This window comes from Protopterus annectens, chromosome 5.part0, assembly GCF_019279795.1.
Source record: "Protopterus annectens isolate FY-2018-M chromosome 5.part0, PAN1.0, whole genome shotgun sequence".
NCBI classification, from domain to species: Eukaryota; Metazoa; Chordata; order Ceratodontiformes; family Protopteridae; genus Protopterus; species Protopterus annectens.
Window position 1 is genome coordinate 793,765,806 of NC_056735.1, and position 18,587 is coordinate 793,784,392.

Here is an 18,587-nt window from a genome sequence, read left to right on the forward strand (position 1 = left end):
GATCTGAGAATTGCCACTTAGATTCTTGATATAGCTAAAGAATGCCTTGTGGTTATCTTTGGAGTCCATGGCAATTTTTCTTTCGAAGCTAGCCTTGGATGATTTTATGAGGGAATGTAGCTTCTTGATGATACTGATCAGGGATGTCTTCCCTTCTTGGGATTTTATTCTTTTCTGTACTAGTTTCCCCCTTCTATTGTCTAGCATGTTTATGCCAGGAGTTTACCAGACTGGTTTCCTTTTCTTGGAGGAGTGAGTCTTGGTTTTGTTTCGGATAGCATGATCCATGCATTTTTTGTAGGTGCCCGTAGAGTGCATTAATAAAGGATTTTGCAGCTTGGACAGTGTTATCCTTTAGCATGGGTGCTTTGAAACTTCCCACCTCGGTCTTAAGTAACGTGAAGTTTGCTTTTGAAAAGTTTTTCGCAGTGGTTTCTTTGACCAGGGGTGATGGCGGAATGTGGATATCCAGAGTGATTAGTTTATGGTCAGATCTAACCAGCGAGGGGGTGACCTCAGGTGTGGAACACCGGTTGCCCATGTTGGTGATGACCAGGTCCAATATGTTGTCACCTCTGGTGGGGGTGTTGACCAGTTGATCCAGGGCATTTGAGTATATAAATTCTAGGAAATGTTGGGCAAGAGAGTTTGTACTTGAGTAGTTCTCCCAGTTAATGCCTGGGTAACTGAAATCACCTGATACCAGAGTGTTTGGTAGGACCTTTATGTTTCCCAGTGTTTCCAGGAATGTGGAGTGAGGGTCCTGGGATATGGTGGGTGATCTGTAGCAAGCTATAATTTGAATAGCACTTTTGCCCATTGTTAGTTGCACGTGGATGATCTCTGAAGCATCGTGCTGTGCCACTAACCTGGAGGTGTGGGTATCCTTGATGAATATGGATACTCCCCCACCTTTTCTATTTCAGTCAGGGTTTTGTGGCCAAAATGCACGGTATGAGTTGTAGCCTGGTAGTGCTGGGGTACTCTCTGGTGCCTTAAACCAGGTTTCTGTTACTGCACATGTATTGATTTTCTCCATACTGAAGAGTGCCTCAAGTGTGTGCATTTTGAGGTTTAGACTTCTGGCATTGCGTAGCATTACCCTCAGTTTTTTGTTTTTTGTGCTATTTACAGTGGTGGGTTTGTCTTTTGAGCCTTGCTTAAAAAAGGCACTATGGGGGTGGCAAGAGCCTTGACCAGTATTTAAAAGCATAAGGGTGACAGGTGCAAGCCATCTCTAGCGAAGCAGCATGGCTTGTCGAGCATGTCATCCCAGGCTGACATACACTGGATCCCCTTTGTATGACACCAGAAGCTTAAGCAATTGTTAAAATTGATAATTGTTTCTCTATACATACTATATGTATGTTAGATGTTGAGTACATTTTAGTTAGAATAAACTTAATATAATTAAAAAGAAGCATTATGATTGCTTGCTAATAGCACATATCATGATTCTTTTTATAAGGTAATGTGTTCAATCCCATTTAAAAAAAAAGTATAAAACAGGGATTTTGCTATATAAGTGTGAAATATATCCAGATTCTGAGATGTACGATGTTATTATGATTTCTGTTAATAAAATTAGAATGTACCAGTGCATATACTGTATGTAGATCAAATTTGTTTGAAGGGCAAAACTGAGTTTGGTAATAAAATAAAAATGGTTTATAGAGTGAAGTTAATATAAGGGAGAGGGAGAAGTGATTTACTGATACAAGAATCTGTGCTGGAGACTGCCATTTTATTCGCAGCAGAGACAATGAAAAGATTGTTTCAGTACATGGCTAGGAATGAAGATTTTAAACAATACATCTGCTGTTTTATTTTTCTCAAAATTTATTTTTCTAAAAATGTTTTTTTTTATTTTTCTTCTGCTGTTTTCTTGATGTATAAATGAGCAAAACTCATATTTTGACTGTAAAAATAAACAAGGAAGAAATATGATGTAGTTATGTTAGTAACTGTTTTAATATACGACAAGACAAACACAAAAAACAAAAAAATGATGTACAAGAATGGGCTCAACTATAAAAATATAGGGGGCAATTTTGGGGAGATGAACAGTAGCCTGGAAACTTAATTAAAAGAAAAATATGAGATTATGCATGTGAGAAATAAAATTTTATGAAAGGTATTCATATCTGGAAGGGATGCACTAGCTACAGTAATTGGCAGGACTCATTCATTATTCAACCCTCATTAGATCAGGCATTGGATATATTGTCCCTTTTGGCATGTATCTGTACAGACACATGCAACAACTGGAATGCCCACAGAAATAGCTTAATAAAAGGGTAGAAGGCTTAAACAACATGTCCTACATGGAAAGATTCAAAGCCCTGTGACTTGATATCCTACAGACTGAAAAGAGGTGACCTGTATCTGGCATGCAAGACACCCTCCAACCCAACACTTACAGATTTACTGTACATCAGCAAGTCAGTTGGCATCACACTAGGGATCTATACCTCGTTTTCAATATCAACAAAATGCTTTAGAGGGGCAAGTATATCTCACAGAGGAAATTGCTGCTCTGGAACAGATTCCCCATCCAGATAAAACAAAGTTCATCTCTGTTGATATTCAAGCGCAACTTGATCTATGGATGGGAAACAGAAAATATACCCCAAGATTGCACTCTGTACTAGTAATGGACTGACACAGCTCCTAAATGCTTTATCCGATGCATGGGTCCCCTCAAATTATCTATGGTATGATCACAGTTATTCTCATTATTGGGGTATTATATAATTATCAAACATGGAATGGACAGGCCAATATCTAACCAAATGGGATAGATAATTTGAGCACAAAAAGGGAAGCTGGCTAGGCTTAAATGTCCCGCTAGGGCAGCTAGCCTTTGAATCAATGAACTTATAAAAGGACATGGTAGCAGTCATATTAGATTTCCTGAAAGAAATGGAAAATTTCAACACTGAAGGCAGGCAGGCTAATCTGATTCTGGAATACAAAGGAAAAGGCATCAGCAGTAAACAGACAGATGGTAATCTTCTTGGCACTGAATTTTCTGTCTTATTTTTATATTATTTTATTTATTTGTTCATTGCTATTTGTTATCTGAGTAAGTGAGCTGGTCTATGAGCCTTTTCAGTCACAACCCAGATACTTGGTCCTATGACTTCAGAAAGACATAGGACAGAAAATGTACATAATTATGCTACAATTTACAGACAATATATAGTATACACATTTGTACCGAACAGCAGTTTGATTTATAAGTACATAAAGATGGATGCATAACTGAGGTTAGAAAGTACAGCCAAAATATTTATCCTTTGTCATGAAAGTAGTTCCATATGGATTAATGAAATGTTCTTTAAGAGAGTCCTTAAGTCCGTGAAGGTTTCCTGATTTGTGATTCAGTGAATCAGCAGTTCTGTCTAGAAGGTCCAAGTCTGTGGAATATTTTGTCTCCAAAGGTAGTTTTGAAGCACAAGCAGACAAGAAGGAAATATCTGTTTGTGAGCGTCTGAGAATGTAGGTACTTGGAGGACAGTAGCCTTGCTTGTAAATAAGGGGAGTTAGTAAAAGTGCAGGTGGTGTTGTAACAGGGCAGCCAGATGTATAAACCTGCAAATGTTCTTTTTAGCTATCTGTAGTCCTTGGGTGTTATAGGAAGGATATAGGACTAGAAATGAGAGACTGTATTGCAGTTCTGGCAATAATATCTTGTTGGCTACTGCTGAATGAGAGAAGATGACTATTTAAAAATAGTTGTGGAAGTACTTTTAGTTATATATTCAGTGTGTAGAATGAAAACGTGGGAAGAAATGAAAATTACTCATAGGCATTTTGTTTCACTGACATTGGGAATTATATTTAATATCTTGATGCTATATACTTAACTTTCTTCACCAATAATGTATTTGTACTTAAATTCTCAATAGTGTTATATTTATAATGATTCTTTCTCTCTTTGACATAAATGAAAATGTAACTTTTAAGATGGACATTTGTAGACAATACATGAATAAATAAATGAATGAATGAATGAATGAATGAATTAGTGTGGTAACATAATCTGATAAGGCAATATGGTATGGGAATTTGATAGAATAAAATATATAAGGAAAATGTTTGAAAAAAGTGAGTTGTTGCTGCAAGCATTAAAACTGGTAGCAGGATACTATCTAGAATAACATGGCTAGTAATAAAGACCATATTTTTGAGAAAACATAAGGAAAAATCAGTCCAAATAATAGCATTTCAAAAATTAAAAACTGTCAGATGTATTTCTTCTAATACAGGAAAAGGAATGCATGCTGCCACTGTAAGATAATGAATTCAGATGACTTGAGTGGGAAATGTCTACACAGAAAGAGTATTGAGAAACCTACAAAGAGATCCTCTGACTGACATGATGGAAGTGACATTAAGTTTCATGAACACCTGGAATTAAAGCACAAGAAAAATAAAAGATAACAAAGACAGATTGAAAAAATGTATATTGTTAAGGCTTTTGGTACATGTACAAACAGAGAAAGAAAAGAGCTCAGATTATATACTTACATTTTACTTTCAGCTGAGTGTATGTCACTAAGTAAACAAATAAAACATCCCTTGAAGATTTTATAAGGCTGTATATGGAATGAATAGTTCAAGCATAGTAATGATTAGTGCAACATCTACAATGAAAAGTCAACAGGAAGCTTTTTGTTCCCACTTTCAAAATGTATGTTTATTATTAAATGTTTAGTTGATATTAAAAGATTGGCATGACCGTTGACAAAAGAGGAACAATATAGATGTCTATCATATTTGATGAAATATATAGTGCTACTACTGATGGGAAACCTAATCATAATTGCCAGTTGCACAGGTTATGCAGTCATCATGTCACTTCCTTATCTACATATCCAATCTCTGTTCACTGTCAATAAATACAGACTCTGAGTGAAAAACAGAACTCAGACTTCTGTGAACATTGAAAGCCACCATGAATCGTTTGGCACTTGCTCTGATTCTCCTTGTTGCAGTAGCAGGAGTTATTGGTAAGGAATACATTACTTATAACCAGTAAATAGTTCATGAATTAAAGTGCCATTTGAAAAATGAAAGGGTTTAAATAGCTTTGAAATGGATATGCTTAATTAACTATTATAAAGATTGCAGTTGCATTCTTTGAAAAATTCACAGAAACAGAGTAATTTTGTATGAACAAGTTTCTAGCAGGAATAATTCATATTGGTATTGCTGGAGCTGCACAAATAGTATAAATAGTGTTAATTGTTCAATTTTCTTACTTAAACTTCTACAAAAATAAAATGTCACAGATGTAATAGTACTCAGATGAATAGCTGCATTTTCTGTCCTTGTTTAAAGCATGACATGTTTTATTAGACTACATACATTTGTAGTGCACATGTATATTGTTGCTTAACATGCATTTTCTTTTTCTGTACATGTGCTACACATCTACACATCCCTACACACATTGCATTTAATCAACATCTGCCTGATATATGATGTTGTTTAGTATGTATACTTTCTTATTCTCTTGCTATTTCATTTATGTTATATGCATTTTAAATGTGTATATTACACCTAGGTAACTGTTGAAATGATTACCTTATAACGCAGTCTATATCACCATCTATAAATAATAAGAACAAAATATGCCTGAGGGGCTAAGTGTTTAATACAAGATCAAGTTCAAACAGATGGCAGATTAACTTTGTTCCATTTAAACAATCACATTTATTTTGGCCTTAGATTAATACAAAACCATTTGAGTATTTGATTAAAGAAGGTTTTTGAGATATTATTAATTATGCCACAGGCTGCACATTTTATTATTATTATTATTATTATTACTAATGAAAGTTGAAGGTATCTATATATTTCTTCTTATTTCTCAAAAATCATACTGATCTCAGACTTTTTCTAAGCTTAATACATTATAGAGGCAAAAAAACTCTAAAGGTAAGTTTTCAGGACCCAGACATATACAATGTGATTGATTTGCTTTCATCTTTTAATGTTTTGCCTTCCATCTGATATATTGCTTGCTATAAATTTATATTCTTCTTTTTGATAAAATAGTTTTTTGTGTAAGTAGTCTTGATTCTGTATTTTGCTGAGCAGCAGACCATAGTAAAACATGATTACACTGGAATGTATACAGTACTATTATTACAGTAATACCTGGAGACAGTCCCTAAAAAGTAAGCCTATAATGCCACCAGCAAAAATAAAATTATCCATAAAAGAGTTGACTTTGACTTATAGAAAGCCAGCTAAATGTGAGAGTAATGGCAGTCTAGTCTAAATAGGAACAGCAGATAAAGAAGAAAATGTCCACCACAGACAAAGTATACAAGTTTAATATTAAATGCTAGTGGTTTCATGCTCACATGCACATCTTCAAACAAGCGATATAAACATAAAATTGCATTAAACAGTAATCATATAACTGCAATTAATAAAATAAACCATGTTGTATTAAAAAACGTCTTAAAAAAAACAACTCATTTAAACCTGGTGTAGCCAAAGCTCATTGCCTAACAATCCATTCAAGGTCAGCTTTTTTCTGTTGTACTTAAAGCATCACCACCACATATGGACACATTGGTAACTTTTAAAACAAAATCTAAGAACATGATTGCCACCAGCATTTTCACATGCTTATATAAAGCATTTGGTAATTTAATGTTTTTAATATCATATGCATGTTCACTGATCCTCTCCTTTAACGTTATATGTGTCTTTCCAACATATAAACATACGTTTGGTAGTCAGGTAAATTACATTCACTATGTTACAATAAGCATAAGTGTTATATCTGTATGACCTGCTAGTTACAGAATGTAAGAAAGTTGTTGTTTTTAATATAGAAAGCACAAAAATTACAATATTAACAAGGGAAGGTACTAATATTCTTTTACCTAACGTTTGATAAAATATATTTATTTTTATTGTGTAGCCATCCCTTTAAAGATCATGACTTCCTAAATGCAAAGGTTGTTGTAGAACCTACAATTGACCTAATGCATTCATCAGCCATTAAAACCGGACAATTGTACCTTATAATATGGCAAACATATCTAATGTTTCTAAAAAGGGTTAACGTTACTCTTAAGGGTGTATTCGTTAGTCAAATTATCAGATTTATCTTAAAATACATCTTCTCCAAAAAAAGGTGCTGCTGAGAAATTCCTTAATCCCATCATTTCAGTCTCAGCTGATTAACCTTATTTCTATCATACTCTCTATTTACAAAATCGCTTTTCAATTGATTAAATACTGCACTTGCCTGAATCTTCAGTAGCAGGTCTTAAAGCCCACAGGACTGACCTTTTAGAATATTTCTGAATATAAATGCAGGGTACCTACACAGCCTATCCATGTAAACCTTTTTCTTATTTTTTTTTCTTATAAGAGGTGACAATGATTATTACCCCCTAATCCTTTAGATAAACAAACATCTAAAAAATTATTTGAGACTACCAATATTCAATAGAAAATTCTAAAAATAGTAGTAGTTTCAGGTCAGTATTATATATAACACAGAAACTGTTCAACCTACCCCATCCAAATAAAAAATATCCACAAACTGCATATAGCATTCAACAAAGGAAAGTAATTCATTAGTACTGTAAACATACATTTTCTCCATATTTGCACAGGAAGTGCCCATAACAACATCTTTTTTTTTTTTAATGATTTTTAAATAAGAAAACCTTATTTTCAAGAATCAACTCCAATAAAAAAGAAAGCAGATTGATGCTAGTATTCTCTCCATTAGTCTTATATACGCTATCCCTCGAGTGTTAAGAATCACTGTAAATGGAGATTTCACATTTAATGTTACAAAACAAAAATCCATAAAAATATTATGCTATTTATAACAAGTGTGTAAAGTACCAATAAATGATTTGTATCATTAACAGACTTGATTCTGAATTTAAATAGGGTTAAAATAGCTTTTTCTATGAAAATGGATAAATATTTCATAACCCAACCCCAACCAGCTACAATAGGTCTCACTGATTGGTTAGTAAGATACATGTATTTTAGGTAACCTATACAACAAATGTATAACAGGATTGTTAACAAAGAAATATTCAAAGAAATAATTTTTTTTATCAAAGTACTCATATCGGGTTCTTACTACGTTGTTGAAATTATAAAACTTCGAACACTACAATATTGAACTTGTATGTTCGAAGTTTTATAATTTCGAACAACAAAAAAATAAAAATAAAGAACATCAGACAGAAACAGACAGAAAGATTTCCCTTTACCGCACTGTAGTGCAATCTTGGAGTTGGTATATTTAAAGATAGGGGGTGTGGGGGGTGCAAGGGGGCTCGCCCTCTTGCTTGCAAGACTTTATTTCTTTTCTTTCTTTTTTTTCGTAATTGAAGTTCTAAAACTTCGAACATAAGGTTTCAACCTTATGGTGTTTGATGTTTCAGAACATTGATAATGTAATAGGAACCCACGCAAATCATATAGTCTAGTCTTCACTTTTAGCAAATAAATTATTAACTTCAAATTTCATAATAGGTTCATAAGTAGTGGTATTATTTAGTAAAATCTATCACTTCGTATAGGTTACAGCTGTAGTCCAAAACACATAAGACCCCACCTTTATCTGCCTTCATAATTTCAATATCTTTATTAAATCAAAGCTTTGAAATAGCTGAGTATAGAGCACAAGTGAAGTTATAGTACTTGTTTTTAAGTTTCTAAAAAATAAACACAAAACTACTTGTAATTATAAGATTACTAAAGTGATTTCATGTTTATACTGTTTGTCTAAAGAAGAAACTTTGAGCGTGAAAGCGCTAACATTTGTATCAAGCTTTTCTGCTTCAGTTGTGGTGGACATGTTATTTTTTACCTTTTGGCTTTTACTTATATTAATATAGTTGAATGCAATTATTTTTGAATCATTGCCAATCAGTTAAGAGTTTCTAAATCACGGGTCTATATTATAACCTCGAAGATACACAATCACGAATACCCATTGATCAACACATAATTGTTCAACGTCCTTTTCACCGAACGTCCACATCATTGATTTCTTTCCAAGGGAAATAAATCAGTACTCCAACAACCCATGACACAGTACAATAAACACTATTAAGTGGGTGATGCCCCCCAACTAAATATACTAACTCTGAGATTGTACTACAGTGGGAAAAAGGGCAGATTTAAAATAATGGCTAACTGATTTCTTTCCAAGATGATGTGGCCATTTGCTCAAGAGGACGTTTGACACATGTGTTGATTAAAAGGTACTCATGATTTTGTACTTTTAAATATTTAATATAGTCCCCTAAAGCACCTGCAGAGCATCACATGTTCTTGAAGTAGCCAATTTAAACAAAGTCTTACTGTTTCATAACCTTTCAATATGGGCACTGATTTAAAAAGAAATAACAAAGCAAGAAATTAGGGTGTGAAAAAGTTGTATAAAGTCAAATTTCCAGGATATGATAAAACTATATTTTATTGTGCAGAAGACATGGTGCCATTAGTTAATAAAGTGATAAGTAAATCATTAATTGACAAATTGTTGTTTACATTTAAGCATAGATTACTTTTTATAGCTTAATTTTTAATTCTACTAAAGGGAGTTGTTGAATTTACCTGTACAGTTATGTTTTATTAATGTATGTTCAGGAAAACAAAAGGTAATAATATCATAGCAGTCATTGATAATCTAATGAGATAATGTATTTAGGTCACTGAGGATACTATCCTTTCTATCACATAAATTATGTTGTATTACAATTTCAACCAAGTCAAAGAAAGATGATTTCTTTATAAATTTGGGTGATGCTGCAAGTATGTCACATGGATAACTAGCCTGTTTAGCTTATATTTCATAAAACTAAGTGAAAATAGGAAAAATAACACTCTGTGGGATTCATAAACAATCACGTAAACTTTGCGCAAAGCCTATGTGATGTTTACCTATTAGAGGGGATGATTAACAGTGATAATCCCATATGCATGCTGCTCATCATGCTAATACAATTGGAAGCATGTTGTATGGCCAGTAAGAGTGTCATTGAACAGGAAACTGTGTTGAGCAGCATGAGCACATACAATAAACTAACAAGCTTGCCTATGGGCAAACCTGTTGTGTGTTCTCACGGACAGTACAAAAAACTACATAGGCAATTAATGCAAGCTGTACCAGGTAGGGAAAGTGTACTGAGTGTAATGTGGATATAATTCAAACATATGAATAAAGAAGTAAGCAAGAGGGTAGGGGAAACAGCAAGGGCAATTACAATAGCTGGGTAACCAGACAGGGAGAGTATACTGAGGAGAATGTACACAGAAATCAAAGAGATATATACAGAAATATGTAACAACAAGGGGTGAATGTTCAAATTATAGAAAGATAATTCATTTAAAGGTGTTTATGTCACAAAGACACGTTTGTAATAATAAAATTGTGCAACATGTATGTCATAATAATTAATGGTGGTCACACTTCCTGAGCAAATACAAGTAAATAAAAGTAGACATGATATTATAGAATGTGACAGTTACACAAATTAACATTGTAACAGAGGGGATTATGAGATATGAATATCATTAACATGATGTGTTAACATGACAATTTGCAAGAACAGTGCATACATTACGGGATAGTTGCATAGGTTGCATTTCGTCAATACAGCATGTTGGAAAATAGGAATGGCTTAGCAGCCACAATCTCATTCTGCAAGAATCAAACACATCTCATTTATGTTACCACTGACAGGTGTATTAAGAGAATTATGCAATTTAATATTCTAATGATTATGCATCTCATATGTAGCTGTGTGCGGTGTTACAAATGTGGGTGTACAATGTGACATACTTAATACCCTTGTGTAAGGCACTTCTACATGACATAGTTATTGTGTAGATAGATAAGAACAGATGAAAGCACCTCACTATGATGCAATTTATTCCCCAGTCCTATGTATTGTCAGCAGGTGCCATAGGAAGTAACTATGTGTATTGTCACAAACAAATGAAATTAATATGTAAATTAAGAAAGGATCCCCAATAACGAATGTCATATCGACATGCCATACTGATAGCAATAAAATGAGTATGCTCATGTGCACACAATTATGATCAGTCCTATATCAACATTCCTTGGTCAAGGAAATTTATCTTTATGTTTGTACACATACCACCCATAAACTAGAACACACTCAAGTACACCACAGTACTCAATGCATGTGCCACAGTAACACTCTCATCATGAAACTGGCAGAACAAATGTCTACTTCCATGAAATCCAAAGCTGCATTCAAATGTGTTGGTGCAACATATCAAGGTATAAGACTGATATGATATAATTGTTGTTGTGTGACATCAGTATGTTTACACACAATTAATCCCTATGCTAGAACTGAACATGAAGCTGCACAAGTCCTCCAACTAACAATTTGGCTACTAATCACATGTGCCACAGTGGAACTATTATCACAGTTGATAAACCCCACCTATATGAAGCCATTTAATCAGTTGTACTTTATTTGACCATAATTTGTATCTTCTAAAATGGATGGGGGAGACCTCTACACACTCTATGTACAAAGTATAATTGTGGTGGGATGCCTTTCCTGCAGAACAGTTAAGGACACAAATGCTTGCAGTTACTCAATGCTGGTTTGGCACCCTTGCCTAAGCATTGTGGAAATCAACACTATAGTGGAATCTATAAATGTGTCATAGTATAAGTGTATCCACAGTTATCATATATGTGGTCATGTGAAATAAATATATATATATATATATATATATATATATATATATATATATATATATATATATATATATTAATATATATATATATATATATATATATATATATATATATGAATTAAGGTATGTGCCCTTATAATTACTAAGAAAGAATCTTGCTGTATGTCAAAGAATATTGCCTGATGCTAGATATACCTAAATATACCTTTAGCCCCCTGTTGTTATCACTGTGATGACAGAACAGCAATTATGCATAATGTAGCTATAATCCCATATTGTAACACATGTCATACTTAGGTAACAACATACATTACATCATCTTATGTCATCATTCCCAAGGAGATGTCTCACTACAACTTTTATGGAATGACAATCTAGTCAAATGACAGCATTAGTCTTCAATTCAGCCTTTACAAAGGAAAAGTAGAATAAACTCTTGTAACAGGAAACAACATCTCTCCATGAACATAGCACATGTGAGTGAAAACATTAACAACATGTACACTGACTGTAAGCAGGGATGTTGGGATTTGAACTATATAGCTAACATCATAGGCTAATGAAGGTTTGCTGAAATGCAAGCTCAGCTACAGATTTATTTGACAACTGTGACACTGCACATTTTAATGGATGACAACATCATTATGTATTACCTACATGTTCTGCTAAAAGGTGGTTGCACAGCACAAGCACACTGTATAGCTGTACCTTATATATGTATTTGCAGTTTGTTCTGGAGAGGAAGAGGAAGAAATACACAGTCACAGATGACAGTCATTCCTGTATTTAAACTCGCTACCTATATAATGAAACAATCTGCACACAAGTCTATTATACACGCATGCCACAACTGCATGTGAGCCACAGTACATCTTGGGAAGGATAACATCAGTTGTGCCATGCAAAGAAAATGCATCTGCTAAAATGACTTGAGTTATTGGCAGTTTAATTTCTCCAAGTCTTTTGGGTTTCTAATAACATGATGGGAATGGACTCCATTCTTAAGTCAAAGTAAGTTTAAAGTTTATGAAATTAGTATTGTTTCCTTCTTTGATTTTAGCCAAAGTGTTCTTCGCAGCACCCAAAAAGTGTCCATAAATGACTCCTTCTGCAATTCATATAGAGTTACATGTACTGGCAGCATATGTAAATATGACCGTAAATTCTTTTTTTAGGAGACTCATTGCTCCTACTACTATTGAAACTGTCTGTGTAGCCTTTGGTCATATTACCCTCATTTCTGCCTGCAAATACTGGTATTTTGTGGCTTTGTGTCTCTGTCTGTATGTAAGATACTGTAATCACTAGCTGTGGCAATTTCAATGATCAATGCTACTGTTACCTTCTTTTCGTGGACTACTACATCTGGTTTTCTCACATCTATTTTTGAACTGTTGGTAATGGGTGGTCCCATGTGATATAAACATCATTTTCTATAATACTTGGTGACTCATGTTTTTAATGCTTCTCAACTACTTCAATATTATATATATTTTTTAAATCTCCAATGCAACAGACTCACAACATTAGTATGCCTTTTAATATACATGTCCTCTGCTGTTAATGTATTACACCCAGCAGCAAAGTGTGCAACTGTTTCCAATTCTGTTTTACAAAACCTGCACTTGTCTGTTTCTCTGACATAGTCAATGGACTTTCTAAGCCAATGTTTATGTACTCCACTATCCTGGGGGCTGTCAATATTAACCTTTAATCTTTTGGTTTAAATTCACCTCTACTTAACATTCCTGTGTCAGATCCTGATTGACATGATCTTGTTCCAGAATTTTTCTGTACTTGCAACTATATTTATGCCTTTTTCACATTTCTTCACATCTCATCTGGTCCTTCACCTTACATTCCTTTTTTTTTGGCACATTCAGTTTCTGCCTTATTTTTGTCTACTTATGGTTTGATTTCTATTTCTACTTGATACTTATATGCTTCTGCTAAACTAATCAAGGAAGTCATCCTAGACTTATTCTCCTATGATTTATAAGTTTCACTATATCTGGGTCTTGTGAGGTTAGCAGAAACATATACACTCCTATGATTGCAGATCTACACATGTAATCAATTTTGAGGAAACCCATACCTCCTTCAGAACAGGGAATATATAATCTTGGTATACACTGATTTTTATAAATCATTTGATAAGAATGAAGCTTTTTTGTTGCTTTCCTGTCCAACTAATCCAATACTTTTTGAAAGTAGTCAGTTACTCTAAAATTGTAAGTTAAAACAGGAGGAGCAAATTGGTTTATAGCTTGGACTTTGTTCCTTGATGTCAGGACTGTTTTCAGTATTAATTTCACTGGGAGATTCAATAAACTCCATCTAGACTTCACACACAAGCTACATGGAGTATACGGATTAGAGAGACAGTACTTGGCAGCCATCAGCGTGCAATGCATATTAATGAGGCACAGCATCTCAGGTATGTTTTGTGGCTCAGAACAGTGTTGCTGGCCACAAAACCTTTTGTTCGCAAACACAGATAACGATTCCATTTAAAGGAGTGCACCAACGGTGCACAGATTTGTGTGAAATACCACAATGATCACCAGGCTTTAAAACAGCTGTCATTCTGTTAGTGCAACACATCTTCATTGAGACCAACCTAATGAGAGGACAAATAATTAGTAATAAAGACACATTTGGCACAGCTGTCACATAGGAATGTTTTAGAATGTAACACTCACAACCTCTTAGAGGGAGAAATGTGTACATGCACTGAGGTCAACTTAATCAGAGGACAAATAACTAGTAACAGAGACATATTTGACACAGATGTCACATAGGGATGTCTTAGAATTTAACACTTTCAACCTCTTAGAGGGAGAAATGTGTACAAAGCCATAAAACTGGGGTGACAAAGAGGCAGAAATAGGGACAGATGTTTAATATTGCACTTCCAAACTTAGGAAGTTGATAGAATATATAGGTTGTGCATTAACATGAACTTTCTGAAGAGTACAAAGTTTGAAGCTCAAATGTCAGTCATTGGTTTCTGACTGCACTCTGTAATGACATGCCAATGATCTGCCAGGAAAAAATGTTATGAGGAAAAGATCACAAATATGAGACAAAAAAATGTACATTCTGCAGAGATTAGGACAGTTGAAAGGTTAAGTGTATGTATTATTGAGTCACATCAGTCCATAGATCATCCCAGTGATATGGCAGAAAGCCACATATTTGATAAGGAAAACATCTGGACATCCGGAAATATCTGCACAGATGAGAGGTATGAATGTGAAGTATATGGTCCAAACATATTACTGGACAGTGTACCTACACTGTCCAGTGTACCTTCCATTACTGGCATACTGTACTGAAGCTGTGTTAATGATCTGCAACAGGGCATGAGACTGCCATGTAAGATGATCCCTCAGAAGAACTGGCTGTATTGAATAGGGACACACAGATAAATTGTAGGAATGAACATAAGGGGAAAGTACATGTGAAAATCCCACATGTACAGCAGAGGAGGGCATGTCAGTGGAAGATGGTTGTAGCAACACCAAGAACATATCTTTATGGTATAGTACAGACTGTACAGTGAAAATGTGTTATCTGTGACTCTCACACAAAGTGACATAACAATGGGGCAGATGCGTGTGTGACATAAGCATCTTTCATGAATAATACAGAGAACATCTATCAGGGATCTGACATGCAATTGGAGTATGGTGCATATTGGGAAGTTGTGTGAATATGAGTGTACTCTCAGAAGAGGTCTCCAGCAAGGTGGCTACAGGTAAAGTATCATCTGATCAACCACAATCATGGGCAATATCAGAATAATACCATCACTAATCCCTGCCTCTGACATAAGATAAGATATGTGATGTGGAGTGAAAACAAATGAGCCTGCATACACACACACACACACACACACACACACACACACACACACACACACACACACACACACACACACACACACACACTTGACAATTATGATACAGCCACACTCTATGAGGATAACCATGCACACTGTCCTGGTACTGTAATATCTGCAGGAGGTATTAGGAGGGACACTGCTATACCTTCATGTGACAGTATGGCCAATACAAGCTAGTTGCCTTGTGTGCATGACATATATCTATGGCATCTATGGCACAATCCACACTGTCACAAATGATATACATGCCATTAATGTTGTCAAACACCTATGTATGCAGTGTGTGCATAAGCTGAGCAGGTAGCACACATGCATCTGGTGTAACAACTCTCTAAGTCCAGGAACACTGGATCAATGGGCCCAGACAATATCCCAGGATGGGATACCTTCTAAAGAGCATGAAGCATGACCACTTAGGCTGTCTGAAATTGCTATTTAACTGTAGCCTCCAAACATTCTTCATACCTCATGAATGGAAAACAGCACTAGTCACCCCTCTCCACAAAGGTGGCCCATCCACAGACCCTGGAAACTACATAGCCATAAGTCTCACTAGTCTTATACATAAAGCAATGGAAAGAATTATCATGGAAATGATCAGTAGTGATATAGCAAACCTCCAGACACTGTACCTTACCCAGTTTAGTTTCATCAAGGGCAGGTCGTGTCTACTCAACCTTTTGGAGTTCTTTGAGAAGATCACCAAAGTGATGGATGAGGACAAAATGGTTCACACTGCCTACATTGACATAGCCAAGACATTTGACACAATACCCCACTTAGGCATTGTTGACAAACTCAAGAGGTTAGGTACAAACCCATATGTCACACAGTGGATAGCAACTGTCTCACAGACAGGACCCAGGAAGTAAAAATAAAGAAAATTGTTAAGTCCACCTCTACAAAGAGGCAGTCACAAGTGAAATCCCTTGGGAATTGTTCCTTGGACCACCCCTTTTTTAACATTTACATCTCTAAAGTTAAGGCCAATGTCAATTGTCTCTAGCTGACTAAATTTTCCGATGATTGCAAATTAGGAGCTGTTATTGAATCCCATACTGATACAAATGCTTTCCAGGAAGGACTGACACAGACAAGCAACTGGTGTCAAAGCCATGGACTAAAATTAAATGGCAAGAAATGCATAATAGTATCCTTTGGCAAGTCATCCATCCCTGTTAACTATCATATTGACAATGCACCTGTTACAGCTGACCCAGTAGTCCGTGACTTTGGAACACACATAAGCAGTGATCTAGCCTTTTACCATCACGTGTCTACAGTACCGAAGAAGTCATTTTGTGTTGTGCTTATAAACAAAAGTATAGCATCCAAGTCCAAGAAAGTCATTGTTCCACTCTATTTGTCATTCATCAGACCTATCATTGAGTATAATGCCATCAGTGGTATGTACCTAACCAGGCATATCCAACAACTGGAACATCCACTGAGGTTCCTCACTAAAAGAATACAGGGCATATGTAATATGTCCTATGTAGACTGCCTCAAGGCCCTATCCTTGTATTCTGTCTCCTGCAGGCTTTTGAGTGGATAACTATGCCTGGCATACAGGGCATTATCAGACCCTACTCTGATGGTCCTGCTCCATATCCACAAAACAAACAGCACCAGAATTATTTGTTCTAAAGAATTAAACCTTGCCTGTGATATAAATAGTACCTGCTGGAGAGACAGGTATGTATCCCAGAGACTACCCCATCTCTGGAACAGGCTTCCTATCCATGTGAAGCAGAGTCCCTCCTTAAATCAATTCAAATGCAACTTGGACAATTGGATGGGGAACAGGAAATGCATCCCTGCTTTGGCACCTTTGTCTCTAATGCACACAGGCAACCTGTAAATGGTTCATCTCTCAGGCCCCTGATTGTAAATGTTTAATCTTCCAAGCCCCTACTTCCACTTATCAAGGGTATCAGAACTTGTCAGAGATTTGGGATGCATGACTAGGTTTAAAAAGGACCTTGTGGTCCTTAGCCTAGTAAACACCTATGAACCTGAGAACCTATTTGTGTTCCACACCATCAGACAGTCATGTATATTCCCCAGAAATAATAACTAGATATGGCCAATAAGCTGTGTGACAGCACACTGTGACAAAGGTGGTACACTTCACTTACACATCACTGGAATATGTATAGGTAGGTACTTGAAGAAGGGTGCATTGTACACAGTTATTGCTGTGATGAAGGCTAGGAACCATGAAGTTATTATGGCCACTGACGTGCATGTCCTTCACATACTCAGTTGTTGTGTTACATTCAAGGGAGTAGTCAGCACTGTGACCACATGCTGGTATATGTATCACTTACTGTCCACCCCAGGACACAGGTCACATATCTATTGTTCTGATTATAGGGTGTGATGTCTGCATTATACTTCGGTGGTGTGTGTGTTTCCTGATTCAAAAAATTCCTCCATATGTCTCATCAATGCAGGTGCTATCATGGCTGTGGAAGCCATGTCTGGTATGTGTTTATACTGTTTGTATTATACTAATATAACATTTGGAGTCAATTATTGCCCACAAGCTGTAGTCCTTCAGGCAACTGTTTGGACACAGCATGTGTATGTCATCTGTGATGCCAATCACTTTACTAGTGGCAGGAAAGGGCCTAGCAGACACTCATGATGTACCAACCTGATCACTTGACCTGAGATATATGCCATGTCACAAATTTCAACATAGTGAGATGCCACATATGTCATACACTGGTCTACCCATTTGGTGATATAACTGTTCATGGCCACATATGGCAGTGTTGATTGAATACCTCAGTGTGGATTTTTGTCAAATGTCTTGACCTGTTCAAATGCCACAAGATGATACTGTTGTCATCATGCATGCTCTATAGGATTTAATGGACCTGATGTAGCAGTAACAACTCACACAGGTCTGTTACACACACCTGGA

At 35.6% G+C, this 18,587-nt stretch overlaps 1 long non-coding RNA gene across 1 annotated transcript in view; it reads left to right on the forward strand.

Moving 5' to 3' along the window:
- Positions 1-4,917: 4,917 nt before the first annotated feature.
- Positions 4,918-18,587, forward strand: part of LOC122802832 — a 67,847-nt gene continuing 54,177 nt past the window's right edge. Inside the window, exon 1 of the long non-coding RNA XR_006364988.1 lies at positions 4,918-5,015. This is a non-coding gene — a long non-coding RNA (uncharacterized LOC122802832). The remainder of the gene's footprint in view (positions 5,016-18,587) is intronic.